A 7,552-nucleotide genomic window follows, 5' to 3' on the forward strand; every position below is an offset into this window, starting at 1 on the left:
GTTGAAGATTCAGATTCTCTTCAAGATCGTCGATTTCGTAGATCATACGTGGATATAAGTACTGCCCGATTCTGTGGCATACGAGGAATCCTCAGATCAATTAGCTTTCATGTTCTCATTACCAAGAATGCTCAGCTTTTTCGCACGTTACTGTGAATTTTTTGACTTGGCAAGAGACTTCCTTATGTCCATACAGTATTTTAGTGGCTACTTTAACTTGTAGCGGTAAAGAATTCCCCAAAATCAATAGCTCATTAAGTGTTCGACATTCGATGCTAGCCACATTTGTTTAAGTGGACTTGTTTAAGTGAAGGCTTCCGGTCATGCATCCGTACCAGATCACGTTACGAACCAGCGTGGGACACAGCTCCTACGTTTACTAGCCAGATTAGAGCAAACGCTTCTCGATATATTGATAACGTACCAAATATATCTTTCCGATCTCTTCTCATCTGACTTCTGATTTCGATTGGTTGGGGAAAGCTTCGAATATAGAAGGTGTTACTGCTTGCTAGTTGTCAAACTAGAATACTAGTCGTATCTTCAGTGGTGAGCCCTACGTGATCTGGTACACCAAGAGCATAAACTGTGAGTCTGTTCCCTTTTGGAATTTCATTATTAATTGTTCCTCCGTATTTGATTTATATACATTGTGATATACCTTTTTTTCGGATATATTTTAATTACATATTTCTCGTCCTAATAATATTATGACGGAACAGACATCTAAGGTTTTCAAGTTACAATCTGTTCCTCCACCTCCGATTCAGTTAACGTCTTTTTGGCCTGACATTATCGAATCCTGGTTCTGATACGCAGAAGCTGGCTTTCGCGGGCACGGAATCACGGACTCGCGCACGCAATTCCTCGCGGTAGTTAAGGCGTTACCGCGCGAATTTAACAGGTACGTAACACTTAGTATGTTTACTAGTGATGTTTCAGAACCTTAGGAAACGCTTAAGCGAGCGATTCTGAGACGTGGAGATCTAACCGACCAACAAAGGTTAGACCAACTCCTCAATAACATCGACCTGCTACATGGTTCTGCTACAGATATGTTGCTTAGGATGAGAGAAGTGATAGGTCAAAGAACCTTCGACGAAGGCCTAGTCGAACATTTTTTCTTATCCAAACTTCCAAAACAGGTGCAGGCAGTTCTTGTCTCGTTCCAAAACAACACCGTAGACGAACTAGCTGCATCTGCCGATCAAATTTTAGAAATTACCAAATCCAGTAGCGCCGAGGTCTTTTCGGTCAAAGAAAAGCCTCAAACGACCCCGAACGACATTAACGAATTATGTCACACACTCACCAGATATCGTAGATTTCGTAATGACCGTAGTCGGTCAAGAAACGCGCGAAGAAGTGCTTCACGTAAACGATCTGTCCCTCGTGTTCAAAAGACAGATAATCCCGACTGGTGCTGGTATCATAACCAGTACGGCAAAACTTCTAGAAATTGCAGGAAGCCCTGCAATTACCCGATTTTTAAGGCTACCGACACAAATAAGAATTCAGGAGACTACCAAGCCGGCACGCGTTAACGGCAACCATAGCCGGCGAACATATCCGCCTCTTATACGTCACGGATGTGACAACGAAAGTTCGCTATCTGGTCGACAGCGGCGCATACGTTACCGTTCTTCCCGTGAACTTTAGTGACAGACTTCACGAGTCTGTTTACAGGCGGCGAACGGAAAACCGATCGCGACGTACGGTAAAAGGTACGTCTACCTTAACGTGGGTTTACGCAAACCCATATACTGGATTTTCGTGGTTGCAGATGTTTCTATCCCAATCATTGGTATGGACCTGCTACAATACCACAATCTACTCATCGACACACGATCACGAAGGTTAGTAGACACAAACACTAAGTTATCTGTTTGCTTAACTCCTTTTTCTGGTTGCAGATTATCCCCAGTCACAATTAAGCACGCCACAGACCCCCTATATCAATCACTACTCGATAAATACTCCAGGATATATCAACCGCAACCGAAATTGCCTTGTGTAACCAGTAATGTTACACATCACATCTCGACCACAGGACCACCTTTATTCTCAAAAGCACGACGACTGGCTCCCGAAAAGCTTAGGTTGGCTAAAAACCAATTCAACCACGTGATGGACTTAGGAATAATTCGACCGTCAAATAGTCCATGGTCATGTCCATCGCACATGGTCCCTAAAAAGGACAACAATGATTGGCGTCCAACTGGTGATTATCGGCGTCTGAATGCTAAAACCATTCCCGATCGTTACCCGTTGCCTCACATTTACGATTTGACAGCTACCTTGTAAGGTACAACTGTCTTTTCAAAAATCGACTTAGTTAAGGTGTCGAACTAATCAAAGTATTCCTCTATCATGTAACCAGAAAAAGAAATCAAAATCGTCTCAAATTAACTACAAAACGTACTTGCTGCATCGGCAGAATGTGTCCTGAAGCATTTAATGTGATTCTAAACGTAGTTAAGAGTGCTTTGGGAGACTATATATTATTCACCCACCGTAATCTTCACTTCTAATTCCAGTCCCAAGTTTCATACGTTCGTAAACAGAACAGTGACAAACGTTGCATTATAGATGATATCATTTCATGACGAAAACATTGACCCTAATTTTTAAAACCATCTCGTAACTGCAACTTAAGTTCTAATCCCTAAATCTAACCTTTAGGCATTACCGGCGGTGTTAGTTGGCAGCGAAAAATCTATGGAGTAAGCATCCGAACTTTTAATGGATGTCTAAACGTGGCCCCGGCACTTCGATGGCTGTTAAAGGCAAAATAACACTGAGATGGACCATCGGCTAGTCGACTTTCATGCATGATGATTTTGTAGTGAGTGTCGAGTCGAGGATGGGCTATGATCACTACTACAATACGATTACGTGCCGAGAAACGACTTGATTCCTTTGATAACTTGCAAACCAGAAGGCTTTAATTAGTCTGGATAAAGTATATTTATTGGCGATCTCGTGGCATCGAAAGAATACCGAGACGTGCCAACGAGTACAGACAAAATGGGCAGAGCGTAAGAAAGTTCGAACAGAACAAGGCGGATAGCGGAACAAGAAGTGAGTCTGATACAGTTAAACAAATACAGTAAAACAATCGCTGGTATAATCGGTTACAATAATAATAATTGTTTCTATTGTTCCAATCGTGTTATTATCGAGACAGGCCGGTCACTACAGGAGCCCCTCGCTAGAAAAGGTTTACACTTTCGATACGTAGCGGTTTCGTTCGTGTGACTGATCGTTCAATTGTAGGACGAAGGCGTTGGCAGAACAGGAAGCGATCGTTTATCCTCGAGTTGCCGCCAAAGGTCTTTGACGTAGAACGGTACCAGGAGGAACGTACTGTATTGATTGCTTGGGTTAGCATGCTATACCAGAATGGTTTGTATCCAGAATCTAAAGGTTGCGTTCGTAGAGGTCCGGACCAGAAACTCTGCAGACGTAGGACGAAACCAGATTGAGCCAAGGAGCCAAATGTGACCAGAATAACCAAGTTCGGGGCCAAATGTATACCATACGTATTTGGAGTCAGAGAGATCGACTGAGTGCGTTGACTATAGCGTGGGTGATCAGGCCAGCTTTCGCCAAGATTGACTAAAGTCGACGATACCAGAACAGCGATGGTCAGAGGCGTAGGCTCGGGGTAAACAAAAAAATGAAAGAAAAAGAGAAAAGTGTAGCTTTCTTGTAGTATAGGGGTAGATTCCTATACTGTATCCGTAGTTGGTTATGAGGTTAGTCGAGAAAGCGTACGGGTAAGCGTACTCGGCGACCAGAACGTGAGACGGTAGTCTCGTTCGAACCTCGTGATTCTGCAATCTCATCCGCAGTCAAGGGCGGTGTGGTCTGCCGGTCTGGACGTGAGACGGAAGTCTCGTCCGTAGACGGGGCAGATGACACGTGCTGTTGACTGGGACGTGAGAATGTGGTCTCAGGTGCATCTAGCGTGGGACCCGAAGTAGATGTAGAGATCCCGCTAGAAGCTCTGATGGGTCTAGCATTGGGTCTCGGCTTATCAAGTAGAGCACTGTCATCGACGTATGCTGGATTGAGACGATCAATGCTGACTATTTCGACGCGGCCATGTCGATCAACCTTGAAGGTCTTTTCGTGACGGGAAATCACGTGAAAAGGTCCTTCGTAAGGTTGTTGTAGAGGTTTGCGTACCGAATCTACTCGTATGAAAACATGTGAACAGGTAGATAACTCTCGAGGGAGAGCGACCTGTCGATGTTGTATACGAGTTGACACCGGAGTCAGTGTTCGCATGAATGCAGACAGTCGTTGGACGTAGTCTGATTCGCCGAACTTAGTGCTGCTCCGTGGTGTGAAAAATCCCCAGGCAGACGCAATGTCGTGCCGTAAACAAGTTCAGCGGCGGAACATTGAATATCTGCCTTTAGACTCGTTCTGATTCCCAGGAGGACGAGCGGAAGGGTTTCGTACCAATTGTTGTTTTCGTGTGCTCGAAGAGCACTTTTAAGTTGGCGATGCAACCGTTTGATGCTGGGTGGTAGGCGGTAGTGCGTATGCGTTCTCTACCAGGAAGCCGTGTTAGTGAGGAGAATAATGCGGACTCAAATTGTTGTCCTCGGTCAGTCGTGACAGTCGACGGACAACCGTACAAAGCTATCCATCATTCAACGAAGCGGTGAGCAACTGTCTCCGCCGTAATAGATGTGAAAGGAATAGCTTCGGGCCATCTTGTGAAACGATCAATGTACGTATGTGATCATACCCATGCGATGGTGGCAATGGTCGTACAATGTCTGTATGAACGTGAACGAAGCTAGCATCAGGCGTAGCGAAAGTGCCAATAAGGGCGGCTACGTGCCTGTGCACTTTTGATCGTTGACGTTGTAAGGATTGCTTTCCCACATAACTACCTCCACGTGCCAGGAGTGAGTAATTTTCGTACCTGCAGCCGTCCTTCGATGGGATAGTCATTTCTCAGGCTCCCTCTCCGGAATCGAACCCTGATTCCCTCTTACCCGTTATCATCTTGGTAGGCAAATCACCTACCAACAAATTGATAGGGCAGACATTTGAAAGATCCATCGCTGACACAAGGCCGACTGCGTTCAGTAAAGTTATCCAGAGTTATCGCATAATGTAACATGCCAAAGCAATGCCAAACTAACCACAACATCAACGGCAAACCCTCAGTCTCATGTGAGACCTTCAGGTCTACATGGCCATTTTGCTTTTGTCTACGTTGTGAATAATCAGACTGCTCCAGAGTTATGCCTTATTTCTCATTTTCATAGTTATTCTTTGAATTTACATGGAAAAGAAGTTTTTTGGGCTGGACATGGTGTGAGCATGTCGTCGATTTCTGTTGGCTCGAGTGTATATCGAAAATCAGCCATAATCACACCGTTCGGTTCGTGTGAGTTATTGAGGATGTCATTTGGACTAAAAAGTGCTGCACAATCAGTTTTAGCAACTTTGAACCAGATTGACTTACTGTCTTAAAGATTACATGCAACACATTATTCAAAAATATTAACTTTTTTCTCCCCATAACTGGAGCTATACGGAATAGTAAACCGGTATTTTGAAAGTGGTTTGAATATTTACGAAGGTCTCATTTGAAGTCATTATGTAAGTGCATGGTGTAATCCGCCTGTGGTCAACGAAATGTTCCGTGCATCCCATCTTACTACTTAATCACTCGTGTATTAAGTTACTTTATATTAATAATAATAATTTATTCTCAAATAACAGATTGTTACATGAGGCATACCGGTTTACAGGCAAGATCAAATTGTTAAAGAAGTTACAATTTTCACTGTTGAAAATTACTCAGCTGGGTTGATATTTCATAAGATATGAATGTAAACGGATTTCGTAAGAAACATGTCAATATTACACTTGGCGCACTTTATGGAGGTAGCGTTGCAACATACAACTGATGGTCAAGAATAGATACATGCGAAGTTGGGGGCTTTTTGAAGTTTCGAACTTATATCCCTCCAGAATATCGAAAGCTTTAGTAAAGGTGTAGGGCGAAGTCACCCGTGCCATATCTGTTTTCGGTGGAGTATCTGCAGGAGGCTGAAAAAGGTGTAAGAAAAAGGAAGGACGAAAAGCAGAGCACACAATATTCATGGATGAATAGTTAAGGTATAACCATTTAGTCTATTTGTCTGTTACTGTAGTATTTACTAGGTAAGAACATACTAATGTGTTAAAGAAAAATAAGTGTGGGCAAGGTATGAGTGGATAAGGAACTGTATAAATGAAGGTAGTTCAGAAGGAATTATGGAATTGTGTAATTATAAAATAAAGTGCTGAAAACAGTATTCCGATACAAATGACTGTCTCCTTTACTTTAGAAGCTGTTTCAACTCTTTTTTGTTTTTAGATTTTATAGGGTATAGAGTGGGCTTCGTTTTTAGCCAATTGTCTAGTTTGCTTGTAATAGGATTACTCGGTAGGAAGTGGAACCAAGTTTTTTTGTAACATGATTTAAAGTGGTATTTTGCATGAATAATTTCGCATCAATACCGTTGGTTCGTGACATCCCACTAGACATAAGGAGCCGTAATTAATATGTTCTGCCCCACAGACACGGGTGGATTGAAGTTATCTCCCCACCATCATGTTTACTGGTCAGTAACGCCACCCTCCCTCCTTTTATGATGTTAGGCTCTCCTACGTTTGTGGTCGGTATGAATATTGCTTTAATCAAGGACCATATTTACATGCTGACAGTGTATACTGAGGATGGTAGTGAAAGCACTGTCCTAATCATTTTACTTGCAGCTGCACTTGTTTGCATATCTTCTAACAATGGAATCTGATAGATAGTCCGTAAGACACATAGTTCATACTAATCTGTATATAACATAAACAGTAACTGTCTAGGATAGGCCTCACTTCTTCATAAGTCCTTACATAGTTTATAAGTGCTTTACTTAAAAGTTAAATATATGGGACTGTCTCAAAGGAGGATTGCAGGCTATCTTATGGGTTGTACTTTGTTTTGAATGACATTCAAAGAGGCCAAGTATTAAGTTCTCCATGTGATGTGTTATTAATTAGAACATCAAGTCTGTCGGAAATCATTGAAGATTGGCTTATTATCATTGGATCATCATATTTTGTCGAAGGATAATATATTTGGTTTCCTCAATAAATAAGACTTTTCAGCTAAAAGTGTTGATTGGTAAGGTATATCATTTCACAATTCATTGATCTAGCACACGAATTACTCCTAACTACAGCCAAACCGACTAAAATTTTGAACATGAACATTAAAATGTAAACATTGGAGAGCCTAAACTCGAAAAGGACTTACTCCTGCCTTAAAGACTGTTAACACTGCCGCTATGGAAGGTAATAATGAAACTCAAAGGTCTGCAAATTTTACGACTAATTATGTATTTACATACATATCAAACTTTAACTATGATGGTACTCATGTACTGAAATTCGTGGTCACTACGTAACATCAGTTCCTCAACTTGTTCCCTTTACGATCTTACGTCCATGAAAACAGAAACTATTTACACTAACCAGAATT

The sequence above is a fragment of the Schistosoma mansoni genome (assembly GCF_000237925.1).
Source record: "Schistosoma mansoni, WGS project CABG00000000 data, chromosome 3 unplaced supercontig 0083, strain Puerto Rico, whole genome shotgun sequence".
In the NCBI taxonomy this organism is placed as follows: domain Eukaryota; kingdom Metazoa; phylum Platyhelminthes; class Trematoda; order Strigeidida; family Schistosomatidae; genus Schistosoma; species Schistosoma mansoni.